Consider the following 16,390-nt stretch of genomic DNA (forward strand, 5'->3'; position numbering starts at 1 on the left):
AATATTTGAGTGTCTACTACATATTAATTTTGTGATAGGAGCTGCGAGATCAAAGATGAAATTAACTGTCCAAAAGAAAGGTATAGCCAGAGGTGAAGAACCTTGAATGTCAAGCTAAAGACCCTGAGATTTACTCTGTTGGCAATGAGGAATGATTGATTACTCCTGAGCAGTACATTGGCAGTGAAATTAGGTGTACCTGTCCCTATTTAATTTGATAGTAAGAGGACTACACTGACCATTCTTTTTGCTAATATTTCACAGAGATCTCATTTTCCCATCTCTTTGTTTTTTAAAGATCTCTATGTTCTTATCTTTAGGTATATATTTTTAAAAGAATATACATAGATTTAAAGAAGCCTAACATTTTCTGTTAATAGCCTATCTTAGTCTACTTGTATTTATTTTATACACAGGTATATTTGGTTTTATTTTTTATTACCTTATTCTGTGCTTTTTATTTGTCAAGTGTTTTCTTTTTTGTCTTCTTTCCCTTTTTGTCCTCTTTTAGATTAATTTTGTTATGTTTATTCTCTCTCCCACATCCATACTGGCCCAGAAGCTACACATCTTCCTCTCTCTCTCCCTTCTTCCCTTCCTCCCTTTTCTCTTGTTTTGTTGTTGTTGTTGTTGTTGTTGTTGTTGTTGTTTTAAATAAGTGCTCTTAAATTTTTTTCTAAAGATTTACTTATTTATTTGACAGAGAATACAAGCAGGGGCAGTGGGAGAGAGAGAAGCAGGCTTCCCGCTGAGCAGAGAGCCTGATACAGGGCTCGAGCCCAGTACCTGGGACCATGGCCTGAGCCAAAGGCAGATGCTTAACAGCCACCAGGCACCCGTGCCCTTAAATTTTAACATGCATACCTAACTAGTGAAATAAAACCAGCATTTGTACCCTTATCTGGAACAAGGAAGTTCCCTAGACTCAGTGCATATTATTGCCCACTTTTGATGTGATTTTTGTCTCTATTTTAATTCTACTCCGTCTGACACACAACAAATTGAACAGTATTATGGTGAATTTGTGTAGTCAGTGCTCAGTTAGACTTACTTGTTAGTCTTTCCTAAAATATGTTTCTTCGGTCTACTACATTTTGTGTTCTATTTCCTCCTTTTTTTTTTTTTTTTTTCATTTTTAAGATTTATTTGTTTAAGGGGTGTGGCACCAGGAGAGGGAAAGTCCAAGAGACTCCACACCCTGAGCACCTGAGCTTGGAGCCCGATGTGGGACTTAATCTCATGACCCTGAGATCATGACCCGACCTGAAATCAAGAGTTGGTAGCTTGACTGACTGTGCCACCCAGGCGCCGCCCCCCCATTTCCTTCTTGAAATACATAAGGAATTCTTTTAGTAATATCTGTGGGTAGTAAACTGACTCTTTTTCTTTTTTCTGAAAATGGCTTTATTTCAGCTTTTTTTTTTTTTTAAGTTTATTTATTATAGAGAAAGAGAGACAGAGAAAGCATGAGTTGGGGAGGGGATGAGGGGGGACTCCCAAGGAGACTCCCCACTGAGTGCAGAGCCCGATGTGGGGCTCAAACTCACAACCCATGAGATCATGACCTGAGCCAAAATCGTGAGTCAGACCCTTAACCATCTCAGCCACCAAAGAGCCCAGTCGTATTTTTAATGGAATAGTTTAGATTGTAATTATTCTGGTGTTTTTAAATTTTTTAGTCTAATTATGAAATTGTCTTTATTACTATGCTACAGAATTTCTGCTAATATATTTTGAGGATTGACACATTATTCATATTTATAATTCAGAAAATTTCACAAAAATTCTTAGCTTTCAGGAAACAAATATTTCCTCATCCTATTTTCTTCTATTTTTTTTCCAACTGAAACTCCTGAGGGTTATATATTGAAATTTCTAAATCTTTCTCCCATGTTTTTTACTGTCCCTTTTTTATTTTTAGTGTTTTTTTTCTGGGTAATTTGTCAGCTTTTGGTATCAGGATAATGCTGGATTCATAAAACAAGTTAGAAATTGTCCATTCCTGAAAGAATTTCTGTAAGAGTGGAATTATTTCTCTCTATGTATTGATAAAATTCATTTGTAAAGCCACATGGGACTTGACTCTTCTTTGTGGGGAACTTTTTAATTAAAGATATTTTTTTCTTTAATAGATATAGGGCTTTTATGATTTTTCTCTTTTTTTTGTTGTTTTGGCAAATTGCATTTTTCTAAAGAATTTGTTCTTCCAATTTACTGCATAAATAGTTCATGTCATTCCATTATTATGCTTTCAATATCTGTGGCACCACTAGTTACGTCCCTTTTTTCCTTCCTGGTACTGAAAATTTGTAATTTATCTTTTTCTTGATTAGCTTATCTAAGGGTTCTTCAATTTTATTAATGTATTCAAAATACCAACTTTTGGTTTATTGATTTTCTCTACATTTTTTCAGTTTTCTATTCATTGATTTCTGCTCTTTTCAATCCTATTAAGATTAAGTATCTTGTTTGGTATAAGTTTTTAAAATAGATAAACATTATCAACTTGAAGAGAATCACTGTGATACCTAATCTTAAGAGTTTTCAAAATCATTAGTGCACACTGAACTTTATTAAATTTTTATTGTACCTTATTTAGATAATCATATTACTGTTATTATTCTTTACTTTGGTGTTATGGTAAATGGTATTGATTGCTTTTAGAATGTTAATCCTAATTATTCTCCTGGAATTGATTCCAATTTTGTCATTAACATTATCAATTTCATATATTACAGTATTTAGTTCTTTAATATTTTGTTTCAGATTCTCGCATCTACATCTGTGAAACAGCTTGGCTCCCAATATTTCCTTCTTTTAATGTGCCTGTTAAATTTAGGTCATAAGGTAATGGTATGCTCTTAAAACAAGTTGGGAAAGGTTTTCTCCTTTTTTGTCCTCTGCTACAGATTAAATAAGATAGGTGTTAATTGGAGTGCCTGGGTGGCTCAGTGAGTTAAGTTTCTGCCTTCGTCTCAGGTCATGGTCTCAGGGTCATGGTCTCAGGGTCATGGGATGGAGCCCCGCATGGGGCTCTCTGCTCAGCAGGGAGCCTACTTCTCCCTCCCTCTGCTGGCCTCTCTGGCCTCTCTGGCCTCTCTGCCTACTTGTGATCTCTCTCTCTGTCAACTAAATAAATAAAAAATCTTAAATAGGTGTTAATTTGTCTTAATATTGGGATGTCTGTGAAGTCTTTCAAGCCTGATTTGCTTTTTGCGTTCAACTTTTTAATCATGTATTTATTTTCTTTAATAGATAGAGGACCATTTAACTTTCCTGCTTCTTCTGGTTTCAGTTGCCACAAAACTATTTTTTTCTAATGATTTAACTTTTCAAGTAAGATTTCAATTTTATTCACTTTATAAAGTTACTTATAACTTAATATTATCTTTTAAAACTCTGTAGGATCTGTAGTAAAAACCCTTTCCCCAATATTGATTATATTAATATTATATTACATTGTATTATATTGTTATATATTAAGAACCAACTTTTGGCTTTTTAATCTCTACAGAATGTCCTTTTCTATTTCATTATTAATTTTGGTTGCTTTTATATTTATCTTTTCCTACTTCTATTTCATTGCTTCTAATTTGCTATTATTTTTAAATTACTAACAAAAAATTTCAGCTTTTATTCCTTTCTTAGTAAATGCCTTAGGCTAGGCTCTAAATTTCTCTCTAAGTGTGACATTAGTAACATTCCACAAATTCTGTTACATTTTATTTTGTTACCATTCAGTTAAAAATGTTTTTGAATTTCTATTGTGATTTCTTCTTATTTTATAAGAAATTCATAAGAGTGCTGCTTAATTTCCAAATATTCGTGGAATTTTCTAGATAGGTTTGTTTTGACTTCTAATTTATTTTCCCTTTGTTCAGATAATATTCTCTGCATAATTTTAATAATTTAACTTTGGAAGGGGGCTACTTTGTAGTTCTGCAGCTAGCAAATGTAAGTTTCACATGTAGTTGAAAATAAAGTGTATTATTCAGTTGTTATTGCAATATTTTATATATGTTTAATAGATCAAGTTTATTGCTTATGTCATTCAAAATTCATCTTTATTGATTTTTTGGTCTGTTTTCTCTACATAAATACATCACATATTTTTAATTGACAAATCTTATTGTATGTTATTGAAGCCAGTCTTTAGGAAGTAAAAGGAATTATCACCCCATACTCAATTCTAGAAAGGCTTCCTATAAAAGATTGCATTATTAAAAGGAACTATGAGTGGGCTTATAACTATTGCCATTATTTTCCAAAACTAAAAAGCATTCTCTTGTAATACCAACCAATATTTTAGGAAACCATATTCTTATGTGTCTTGGTTGGCCTTTTTTGATGGTTCCTCAAAAAGCTAAAGACAGAATTACCATACAACCAGCAATTCCACTCATAGGTATACACCCAAGAGAAATGACAAAACATACACACACAGAAATTTGTACACAAATGTTTTTAACATTACTCAGCAAAAAGGTTTAGACACCCCAAATGCCCATCATTGGATGAAGAGATAAACTGTAGAGTATACATACATGAAATATTATTCAACAATAAAAAGGAATGAGGTACTGATACATACTACAACTTGAATTGACCTCAATAGCATCATGCTAAATGAAAGAGTCCAGAATAAAAGGTACTGCATGATTTCTTTTATGTGACATATTCAGAATAAGCAAATCCATACAGACAGAAAGCAGGTTAGAACTTACTAGAGGATGTTGAGGGCAGAATAGGGAGTGATTGCTTACTAGTCATGGGATGTTTTCTGAGGCGATTTAAAAGTTTTGAAACTAAAGATAGATTATGGTTGCACAACACATTGGGTACACTAAGTGCCACTGCATTGTACATTTTAATATAATTACATTCAATAAAATGTATATGAAAAAAAATCGTTAATATTATTGCAACTCTTCCCCACTAGGGGGCGCTACTCCCATTACGAAACATGACAAGCTTTTTTTTTGGTGGTGTAGGAGAGTTACCTTTGCAAATACATTTTGTGCTTATTTTGCATCTATTTTAGATGTGAAAAAATAGAAGCAACTGTACCATTTGGAAACATTGGAAAACACTGTTTTACATTTGAATGTATCTCTTTTGGAAAAAACAGTTTGTGAAGCATCTTTATTAAGAAAATATTTCTTTCCTTGAACGCTGAAGACCTCAGAGCTGAAAATCCAAACCAACACAAATAAATTATGAAGCCAAAGAAATGGTGAATGGAAAACATTTCAGAAAGTCACATAAAACCGGATGAACAAAATGTCCAAGTACATAGTTTCAAATAACTTTTCATTATCACCGTAAGTACTTGAGATGTTCTTGAAGTGTTTATCCATATTTTCATGAGCACAATAAAATCTGGCTACTCAACTCAGCTCATGTATTAAATTCCTTCCCTAATTCATAAGATAACTCATCATGTATTCATTAATAAAGCTATATTTGTTGAAGTAGTATTAGGAATAAAATAATTAGACAATAATCTCCCTGAGCTATTATGGCCAGGAGTTCTAACAAAGTCACACAGGAAGGGTCATGCTTTCACATGTGTGGAATATTTATTTTTAGCTTCAACCCACACAATAAGTTACTCTTCCTACAAAAAGAATGTCCTCCTGCTATTGTAAACAACAGATCCCAATTGCAGCAGAGAAAAATTAGCCCAAGAAAACATAGTCCCCAAAGCAAATCTGATTCAAAGCATTCTAATTAGTACCATATAATTATAGCATTGTACCACCATTCTTGGGTTAATTTATAAAGTCAGCAGTCAGCATTTTCCAAGGCATTCAAACAGGAAGCAAAGCCTTCCTCAGAATCACCTGATAAAAACTATAAAGACCACACTCTGAGCAAAATCAGAATGGTCTTTCTACTAAGTCCTCTGTGAAACGAGAAACAGGCATTCCAGGACAGACGGTTTGGGAAAAAACTCAGCGTGGGGCTTGGCAAGAGAATCTAAAAATTCACAGACATTTACTTAGAAAGAAATGGAAATATGTCAGAACCTACTCTATAGTCAACATATAAGGCATACATAGATTTTCCTAAGGTGCTTCAATTCAGTCATTCTAAAGGCCAAAAAATGAAATATCTTTTTGTCCTTTCCATGGAATAACTTTTAGATATTGTTCTAGTGCACTGGTTTCCAGTTGCCGAGTAACAGATAACCACAAACGTGGTAACTCAAACAACGTATGTTTGTTATCTCACAGTTTCCGTGGGAAAGGAATCTGGGCACGGTTTACCTGGATCCTCTGCTCAGGGTCTCCCGAGACTGTAGTCAAGCTATTGGCCAGTCCTGGGGTCTCATCTGATGCTTGCGGGCCCCTTCACCACTCCTGTGGTTGTTTGTAGATTTCAATTCCTTACAGCTACAGAACCCACGGTTGCTTGCTTCTTCGAGGCCGGCAGGAGGCTTTGTTGCTTCGAGTCTCCAGATTCACTGTAATGGCAGATACACATCATTATCTATCGGTCCAAACCCATAGAATGCCAAACACCAAGAGTGAACTGTAATGTGATTATGATGTGTCAGTATAGGTTCATCAGTTGTAGCAAATGTACCAGGTACCACTCTGGTAGGGGATGTTGATGATGGGAGAGGTGACGCATGCGCAGGGGCAAGGGGCATATGGAAAAACCCTGTACCTTCCTCTCAATTTTGCTGTGAACTTAGAACTGCTCTAAAAACAAACGAACAAAGTTTTTAAATACAATTAAATCAGTTAGGTATCTTTATTACATATGCAAAATTCCTTCACATTGGCCATGTGTCAATGGTAAAAACAAGAGACAGGTTCTGCTGGAATTCAGGTAAACGGAATTACATCAAGTGGAATAGCTAAGGGGAAGGGAGTCACCCTAGGTGTGTCTGCCGCATATAAAGATAGCTGAACTAAATGAAACCTGACTATCCTAACCAAAATTATATGGCTCAGAGAAGACAAGCCAGTAAGAAAGCACCCTCTTCTGTAAGCCTCTTATCACTGGAGAATAACGAGGCTGATTTCTCTCTGGGTGGCTACATATATCACACAAGCAACAGTTACAACCAGACATCACTCTTCATCCTTCACACCAGTATATTAATTTATTTGCACTCCAAAAATAAACTATCTTTCTCTATCAGACAGTGACTTAAGCACTGGCAATTGTTTTCCCTTGTCCAAAGGAATTTCCTTCAGAAGCATGAGGCCTGAATTTTTTAAATTGTAATTAAATCTCTACCAATACCTCAGAAGGAAAATCGAGTAGACTTTAGCTGCTAGAATTTACCCAGCATAATTTTTAACTTCGAACGTAAAGAATCCCTGGGGCATTTAGTGACTTTTGTCCTATTTTTTTTTAAAGCACAATGATTTATTCTCACATCACCTAACTTTACTTAACTATTTCCAGATGGTACTGAAATGATCTGGCATCCAGATACCGCTTACTGCACTAATCAAAAGAAGTGGTTAGTCTACCCAACTTCTTGCCTGAAAAATCAGAATCTCAGGGAGAAAAAACAAAAGAGGTCTCTTAAATCGCAGCTACAAAGAAACAGGGAAAAACAACAAGTAAAAGAACACTAAGTAAAAAATGCTACGCTTGAAGAGTCTTCTGTGAAGGCAGTAAAGACCTTGGAGAAATAGACATCAGAGAAAATTTGTAGAGGTAACAGTCCTCGCAGTCCTGTCTGTATGATCATGAATAATTTGTTAGTGCTGGGAGTGAGATCTATAACATTTGGAATAATTATCTGAAACTGAAAATCTAATTCTTACTCGAGGACCATTTGCAAGTCCTGATTAAATTAATCACTAGAAATATTAAGACAAGCAAGTCAATCAATAAGTAAGTGTGCACTTAAGCCCTGTCACATGCCCAGTGCAGGACTAGGCTTTGTGCCAGACTTGAGTTTGATATGAATCAGGATATTGAGGAAGTCTTGTCACCAAACAAAGCTGGCTATCATTTAGCTATCCCCATGACATAATGACTTGTCACAGAATGGCCTGTTGCAGATGAATACTTGTGTTTTTGCCTTTCTACAAGTGAGCAAATGTCTAAGAATCCAGGTGGCTACTTTCAGGATGGTTACCAGCCATAAAGACATCAACGCATCTGGGTGCTTTTGAAAGGCTTTGATGTCAGTTGCTCAAGATTAATCAGTCATTTGTGTCAAAATTGGGGATAGTGCCACCCCCATGTAGACAGGAAAATAGCAGGTGTTTATTAAATATTGCTGTGAAAATTGAATGAATGACAATCTATTATGTAGCCTTTCTGAAGGGTTCAGGACAACTTGGATCTTGTGGCAGTCTTTCCCATGAGAACTGTCCCCAAATCATACCCCGTGTCCCCACACACCAGGCATTTGTCAAGCATTTTTCCAGCTCTGCCGCCTTACCTTTCTGGTCACAGGGGTGAAGGACAAAGATCCAGCTGGATCAATCAGATTCTCTTTTATAAATCCGAACTGAAGACATAGAGATTGGTATTTGGAAGTTGAACTATTTGGTGCAGCTAGGAAGATTCTGTCTTTCTAAGGATTTTTTTTTTTTAACCATTTCTTTGGATGCTGTGAAATGTCTTTTCAATAAATCCCCTTTTTATTCATTTATTTTTGTTTATTTTGAAGATTATATTACTTTCAACCTAAGATGTTTTAAGTAAGATTATCTATGGGTTTTGAAATGTGCCGGAGGCCAAAGAAAGAACATAAGGCATCTGTGGGTGAATTACTTTATTTCCTCATTTTTTCTCACTTCAAGCATGAAACTTATTAAACTTAAAACTTTTGGGAGTATGTAATAGCTTTTCTCTCCATTCTCACATTACAAACTCTTAGGGATGTAGCAACTTTAAACTCCGTTAAATTCCTTTTCTGGAAAATGTTTTTGTATCAACAACAACAGCTCCCCAGCTTAACAGGGAGGAGGGAGAGAGAGAGGAATATAAATTTATAATTCTCAGTAGAAATAGTTTAACATAAAGAAAGTGACAGATGCATTGTAAAGAAAATGAAGAGATTCAGTAGCATTGAACATGTTTGTTGAGCATCTGGTAAGGTTTTCTATTTATAAGCCGGAGTTTATAAATTGCTTGACTCTAGTTTGTTGTAAAATACATATAGTATTACATGAATATATACATAGATTTAATAATATATAAGTAAGTTCATAAGTAAGTCTTATGTGGATTTTCCTGAGAACCATGAAGACCAAATAACAAAATATTATGTATAAAACTTCTTAATGAATAGTATTATTTTTAAATAAACTGTTAAATTTTCTTTAAAATCTGAGGCTGCTTTACTTCTTTTCTCTTGGTTATTTTTATTACACTTTTCAATATGCTTAAAATATTTTATAAGATTCATATATTTAAAATACACCCTCTGATGAAACTCATCTGCTTTAGAGTGTATACAACTTGATTAATAATATATTGCTGGTTCTTACTCTTCCTTGCTAAGAAATCTAAGTTCAAATAGGTTACAGAGAATGATTAAAAACTAAAAATTATATATATATATATATATATATATATATATATATATGTATGTATGCATGTATTTTGAAGTTATTACTGTAGTTGGTAATCCCTGGAGTAACAGTTACTAACATCACAGAAGTGCATGTCTCCCCAGCCTGCCACATTGCCCTGGGCTACATGGATCTGTCCGCCTCAGCTCCTGCTCCACTCTCACTGGTACCAGCACTCCCTGTGGTTCTTGCCCAGTCTCACTCTACAACTCTTTCTCTGACCACACTTTAGCTCACCACGGAGGATTGATTCAAACCTCCTATTGTCATCGTCTCTCAGACCACACTCAGTAGTGAAAGGGTGGCAGGATGTACATTTACACATATCATTGAGCAAGAGCCCAAACTTCAGAGTCAGATCTTATCACCACTGGGTAACCATCAGGATATACCAGCCATGCTCACTGGGCAGCTGAAGGCTGAATAGGCGGAGTTCCATGGGGAAGCTAGACTTCCTGCTGTGAATAGGTGAGGGCAGCTCTTTGGATTAGGTAATGCAAAGCATGATGGCAAATAAACTGCTCCCCAGACACTCCAGGTCTTATGTCATGTCCTCTGGAGTTCTTCCTGGTGTCTGATTTCCTAAAACACCAATCAGGCGTCCACTTCTTGACCATCTAGCGTTATGCTTCTCCATGAGTCAACCCTCCTGATGTCCAGGATTTTGAGCCCACATGATCTCCCTACGCATATGCCTTCCACTGAGAGGAGCAGGGGAGATTCAGTAGACCCCACATGTCTGTAGCTTAAAAACAAGTAAAAGAGAAAGAGACTGAGGCTTGTGATGGGCAGTAACTCAAAGCTGGTGAAAGAGAAAATATTAGAAGAAAGAGAGAAATATAAAGTGACTTTATCATCAAAGGGGAAGAAGCTTGAATATTGGTTTGTCATCTTTTATCTTCCTGAAGATAATTTCGAGTCACTACAGTTAACTCCCCCAGAAAATTTTCCCATGAAAATTTTCTCTACCATATTCCTTGAGATTTTTCTTTCATAATCATATTTGCTCCTTACCTACCAAGAATTACAGTGATAATAATATAATTATTATCTACAATAATAATAGTAATACTTTTGTTATATTTACTATGATTATTCATCTGAATTGAGACTCACTATGTAGCATTCTTCCAAGTAATTTATATGAATTTTCTCATTGACTTCTCCCATCAAGTGTGTGTGTGTATAATGTTCTCCCCATTACCAATGGAGAACCTGAGACCCAGTGAGATTGGGTAACTTGCCTAATATTACAGAGCTGGGTCGTAAAGCCAGCATTTGAACCTATGCAGTGTGACCTAAGCTCTTACTCACTGAGATATGCTGCATATATGAACTTGACTCAACCCTCCTCTATTTCCAAACAGCTTAACTCTCTCAGTGGCTCCATTCAACCAGACAGGTCAAAGTACTTGTAAAGCTCTCCCACGTCCAGCAATATGAATAACCAATATCCTCCTTCGGGATGTATCAAGTGTCTTTTTAACTGTTTGAACTTTTATGTAGTTGGGAATAAGAAGGGTTGAAATAATGAAACAACAGAGTCTTGCTTTTGAATTAATTGAGTCATTTAACAAATGTCTGAATGAGCACTTTGTCTTGAATCCCAGGGACTGAGGATCACTAGTGAACCAGCTGCCCCTTTATTTGGGCCTGTCTGCCCTAAATCCAGCATGCTTCCTGAAGACTCTTTCTTAAAAATGATTTTTGTGTTAAGTCCAAGACATACAAGCCACATAAGAACCTAAACACAAGAAATGCTTTACAAGCTATGGGATTGAGAATATTTAAATAGTACATAACACCAAGAGGAAAAGAATATCTTATGCGTATGGGCAGCCAGTGGAAAGGGTACAAAATGGCGTCAACATGTCATGATGCCAGCCATCCAAGAGAAGTCTATTTGTGTAAGTGATGAAATTGAAGCCATTTCTCTGCAGGAGGCTGGGTGTTCCCGACCGAGACTGCACATGAACTGACCTAGTCCCATGTAATCTAGTCCCATGCAAGGAGTGTGACACGGCTCCTTAAAGGCAGCAATGGAATAAGAGGGCTGGTAGGATTAACTGGACCCAGAAATAAAGCCTCAGACCCAACAATAAAGCCTCAAAGGAGGTAGTGATTTTGTTTGCATCATAGTGGCTCTCCTCAAGTGTACACTGGGTGGAAGCCCCTGAATCCATTTGTGTTCTAGGGAAGAGCAGATTGTAAATTTAAATGGAAATTCTCTAACTTCTGTGAAATACAGGTACAAGAAATAGCGCTTTAGGACTCCTCTAATATACCACCACGTCTGCACTGTACAGATGCCTTCCCAGACATTCCATCACTTCACTCTCGCCTGACTTTGGTTCGAGGAGGACATCTCTGGTGCCGCATTGTGGAGCATACCCAGGGGAGCAGTGACAGAGATGATGGGTCCTGCAAGGGTAATACGGAGGAGACACAATGCCTGTAGGAGTAGCGATGGTGGTGTCTGTTGGTCAGGAACCAAAACTCACTTAGACTACCTCACATTGCAGGAGTTTAGTAGAAGGATGCTTGCGGCAATAAGGGAAGCAAGAACCCCACAGGAACTCGCGAACAGCTGAACGGTTGAGGCTTCGTGGAATGGAACACAGGTAGCGTTATCTACACCGTATTAGGGTTCATTTACTGAGAACAGTATTCGAGGGCAATACAGATGCTTATCTCTGCTCCTGCCAGCTGCCAACCAGCTCCTTTATCTCATTTGTAGCTTCCCTTCACCTCACTCATGGCTTTCATGGCCTTTGCCACAATATGGCATCTGGCTAGCTTCTCAGCTTCTCTTTCCACATATTCAGCTCCTGCAGATTCTCTCTGTTTCCTACCTCAGATTCCAGAGAGGGAATCTGGATGGCCTGGCTGCATACCTGTGCTTGGAAGGAATCATTCCAGCCCACTTCAGCTGGTTGTCTGGAGATAGGTACCCACCTGTGTACATAAAGGAATGAGGAATATAGGAGTTACTAACCATAGGTTGGGGCCTTAAGTTTAAATAACTTAAAGGCATTTTAAATTAAAATGAGAGAAATATTCTGGATTCTATGCCTAAGTAGCTTAAAAAGATACCGGTCAGGAACTGTGAAATGGACATAACAACCAGAAAATGGCATTTCCACTATTAGTAGTTAGACCTCTCCTTCAGCCATGTAATCAGGCAAAAGCAATGAAAAATGTAGCTGATAAGAAAATTGTATCTAATAAGAAGCTGGCCAAAGACATTAAACATTATCAAGAAGTCTGCAAAAATATTATGTAATATATCCTTCTGATTTTCTGGTTTATCTATATTTTATAACATGTACAATATATTATTACATTAATAAATCTGTAATTATTAAAGATATATATATATAAATATATTTACTTATTTATTATATTAGGATATTATGTATAAATATATATATGTATAATGAAGGACATGTTTCAAAATTAACTAATAGTGTTTATATTCCAAAAAGTTAAAATCTACCCACTTGATTATTAGCTTTATGAGATTAGAGGTCCTTTCATTTGTTCACATCTCTCGCTTAGCACAGAACATTTAATCATGTTGAGAATCTTTTGTAAGTCAGACCAGATACAATTTTTTTTTATTGTGTGCCACCATCTCAAAGATCCGTGGTTTTTGGAAGGGGATAAATCATTTATAATAGTCAATTATTTCAGCAGAAGTAGTAGAGTTACTGTGGAGAATCAGGTGCCCATGTTGTACAGTGCTCTGTGCCATGGCAGAGGAGTGTGCTAGGACAGAAATCCCACCGTGGGACTGAGAGCCGAGAACTGGAATGGAATGGAAAGGGCACTCATACAAGAAGAGTGCAAGCATCACAGGAAAGACACAAGCTAAAGAGTTGGCAGTTTCTGGCCGGGATATGGTCACATGGATAACAGTGATGCAGACTTAGGCATCTGGCTATGATGGCATTGTGGGAGGTAACATGTAGGCAAACTAAGGGTTAACACGGGCATTGATAAGTTAGGACACAAAAAAATATTTCAGGGAGGAGCCAGACATCTGGAATCCTAGAGGAAAAACATACTGAATCAGGAAACAAAATGGGAACTACTGGAGACCAAAAGCAGATCTAGTGTCAAGGGAGGAAGCTAAATAAGCAATCGGACCTGGGAAGCCAAATAGTGACTTGTAGGAAAGCATCAGGACAGCTCTTATTTTTGCTAAACTGCTGGTGTCTCAGTACATTTTTCTTGGCCTCACTGGAAACAATTTGTAAGTATGAAGTAGATTTTTTAGAAACATGATCGAGGCTCATTCTCTCTCTCTCTCTCTTTTTTTAAAGATTTTATGTATTTATTTGACAGACAGAGATCACAAGTAGGCAGAGAGGCAGGCAGAGAGAGAGAGGAGGAGGAAGGCTCCCTGCTAAGCAGAGAGCCCGATGTGGGGCTCGATCCCAGGACCCTGAGATCGTGACCTGAGCCGAAGGCAGAGGCTTTAACCCACTGAGCCACCCAGGCGCCCCCCTCTCTCTCTTTTTTAAAGATGTATTTATTTATTTGACAGAGAAAGTGAGAGCGAGAGAGGGAACCCAAGCAGGGGGAGTGTGAGATGGAGAAGCGGGCTCCCACTGATCAGGGAGCCTTATTCAGGGCTTGATCCCAGGATCCTGGAGTCATGACCTAAGCAGAAGGCACATGCTTAATGACTGAGCTACCCAGGTGCCTGAGGCCAATTCTCTTTGTCAAAATCTTTTGAAATTCCATCATCTCACCAAACAGAAGTCACTCAGGTCAGGATCATAGATGGAAACAAACACATACAGAAATAGGAAGAGATTTTCTATTATTCAAAAGATAAGATCCTTGGGCTACTGTCAAAGATTCCTCATAAAATGTCACTAAACTGCTTTTCTCTGGTTTGTCATTCATTTTATATTTCAAAATATCTTAAAGCGAAACCAATCTAGTGTTAGTCTTTAGTCATGGAAGACATGTGTATTCAGGTCTCCATATTTCAGTGCCTATGGTCTCTGTCGTAAACTAAAAAATTTAGCTGGGCTTTGTCCTCGGTCTCTGGGAACTAGCCTCTAAATCCTTGGAATGTCCCAAGTGTTGGCAGTGTTTTTGTCATTCACAGTGGTCTCTGATGGATGTTTATACTAACGAGGCGACTCATGGGGGGCTCTAGATCTTTCTGCTGAGATGACTCAGGACCAACCATATGATAAGAGGGTTGGGGTTTAAGCCATGTGAGACAGCCCAGTATCCAGGGAGAAGGGAACTGGAGGCTTAGTTCAACCGTGTGGCCAGTGATTTACTCAATCGTGCCTATGTAATGAAACCCCAATGAAAGTTCCAGGCACTGAAGCTTAAGAAAGCTGCCTGGTTAGTCATACTCTGGGTACTGTCACACATCAATATGCTGAGAAAGTGACAGCCTGATTCCCAGGGGTGTGAAGTGGGTGGAAACTTTGAATTTGGGACCCTCCCAGACCTTACTTATGTGTCTCTTTGGCTAGTTCTATCTGCATCCTTTTGCTATGAGAAAACTATGAGCATAAATATAGCACTTTCCTGGGTTCTAAGTTGTTCTAATGAATAGTTAAACTTGAAAAGGTAGTGAGAACTTCCCAGAATTGTAGCCAGCTGGTCAGAAATGCAGATGGCCTGGAGACCTTCTACCTTACAGCTGGGATCTGAAGTGAGGGCAGCCAGGTGGACGACTGTGCCCTTGACTGTGCCTGCCTACTACAGGTAGCCCTCCTTAATGTCCCTCACCCAGTTACCCCATTCATTGCATTTCATTTCAGGTTCATTTCTTCATTTGTTGAGAGCTTCTACCACGAATGTTGAAATTGAGTCAAATGTTTTTTCTGCATCTATGGAGATGATCGTATGATACTTACCATTTGCATATTAATGTGGTTTATCATCTTTATTGCTTTGTGCATGTTGAGACATCCTTCAATCCCAGGGCTGGCCCCCACTTGATACTGGTATGTAATCCTCTTTTTTTTTTTTTTTTAAGATTTTATTTATTTATTTGACAGACAGAGATCATAAGTAGGCAGAGAGGCGGGGGGAGGGGTGTGCAGGGAGCAGGCTCCCCGATGAGCAGAGAGCCCAATGCTGGGCTTGATCCAAGAACCCTGAGATCATGACCTGAGCTGAAGATAGAGGCTTAGCCCACTGAGCCACCCAGGCGCCCCTGGTATGTAATTGTCTTAATAAGCTATTGAATTTGGCTTGCTCACATTTTGTGGAGGATTTTTGCATCTTTTTTCACCAGGGATATTGATCTGTAGTTTTGTCTTCTTGTAGTGTCCATATCGAGTGTCAGCAAAACCCTGGCCTCCTAAAATGGGTTGGGGAGTATCTCCTCTCTTCAGTTTTTTGGAAGAGTTTGAGAAGGATTGCTACTGAGTCTTTATTTAGTGGAATTCATCAGTGAAGTCTTCTGGTCCTGGGCTTTTCTTTGTTGAAAGATTTTTGATTACTGATACAATGTCTAACAATTCTACTTGTTATTGGTTTGTTTCTTGTCGTATTTCTTGTAATTTCTCACTAATAATCTGCACATTTCATGCAGCACTCACCTGTTCCAGACTTTACCCACTCGTTTTGTGTGGGAAAGAGACTGGCCCGTGGGTGAGTAGAGAGTCCCAGCTGTAGGGAGTCTGGTAGTTCCCACTGCAGGAAAGGCTCAGCCATGCGGTTTCCCTGTGACTCCCCCAGCCAGTGCTGGGAAGATTTCAGCGGTTCTCAAGGGCCCAGGATTTCTGTGTCTGCAGTAGTGGTGAAAGCTCTCAGATTCTCTGGTGGCAAAGGCTGCTGGAGACCTCCCCAGTCCT

The sequence above is a fragment of the Enhydra lutris genome, unplaced genomic scaffold (genome assembly GCF_002288905.1).
Source record: "Enhydra lutris kenyoni isolate GAN:26980312 unplaced genomic scaffold, ASM228890v2 scaffoldscaffold1, whole genome shotgun sequence".
Taxonomy (NCBI): Eukaryota; Metazoa; Chordata; class Mammalia; order Carnivora; family Mustelidae; genus Enhydra; species Enhydra lutris.